Source organism: Aplysia californica, unplaced genomic scaffold, assembly GCF_000002075.1.
Source record: "Aplysia californica isolate F4 #8 unplaced genomic scaffold, AplCal3.0 scaffold00991, whole genome shotgun sequence".
NCBI lineage: Eukaryota > Metazoa > Mollusca > Gastropoda > Aplysiida > Aplysiidae > Aplysia > Aplysia californica.
The window spans coordinates 27,846-28,970 of record NW_004798261.1 but is presented as its reverse complement, the minus strand read 5'-3'; positions in this window follow the sequence as shown (position 1 = coordinate 28,970).

Here is a 1,125-nt window from a genome sequence, read left to right as displayed (position 1 = left end):
CCCCCACTCCCTCAAACCCCATTCTCTCCACCCTCCCACCCCCACCCCCTCCCATCGTCCCCAGATTTGACCAAGCTATCGAGGGAGGAGATAACACTTTTGTAGACATGCTGGAGACGGCCCATCAGTTCAGGGAAGAGCACCCAGATCTGTTTGATACACTGGCCCGTGTGCCCATCTCAATACAGGCTGTGCTTTATGAAAAGTACGTGCTCCCATTGGTTTTACGTTCTTATTGACTTTGCTTGGGTTAATCCACGCGTTTTACATTCTCTTAGACTCTGTTTGGGCTTGTTCGCACGCATTACGTCCTTTTAATCTCTGTTTGGGTTTGTTCATACGTTCTACGTCTTAATTATGACTACATTTGGGTTGGTGATATTTTTACGTCATCATTGACTCTGGTTTGTTGGGTTAGTGTGGTACGACAGGTGCTTGTTGCCATACATTTTACGTCGACATTGACTCTCTTTGTCGACAATTTTACGCTCTCATTGACTCTGTTTGGGTTAGTGGTATGATAAGTACATGCTGCAACATCTTATATTTTTACGTCCTCTTTGACAGTGTTTGGATTAACCCACACGTTTTACGCTCTCATCGACTCTATTTGTGTTAGTGGAGTGACAGGCACCTGTTCTGTTTTCGTATAGAATGTTGTAGGATGTGTGGACCTGTTGTGTCAAACAGGTTGTAAATTAACCATGTTGTGATTGATGCAAGATGGTTCCCCCCCCCCCCCTGTGGAAATGGGGTGGGGGGTGGGGGGCTTCAGCAGACTGGAAAATGTCATCGTGTCTCACACTACGATAGTGACCGGAGCACGCTATCAGAATCCTGTCAGGTTCCTAAACATGTGGAAGGCTTCTGGAATGACCGACACCCTCAACATTGTTCCTAACAAGCCATTTTAGCGAAATGGCCTTATGTCTTGAGACCCGCAATGTTCTCTGATCTTTTCCCAGCCGCCTCTAATTAAGTGTATAGGTTTAACGCTTGTCTCAAGACTGTTAGCTTTCTTAGGAGGCTGGACCGCCGGGCTGAGCGAAGTAGATGGTCATATCTTTTGAGGTTTTCATCTTTCTGTGTGTGTGCGTATATGTGTGTGTGTGTGTGTGTGTGTAT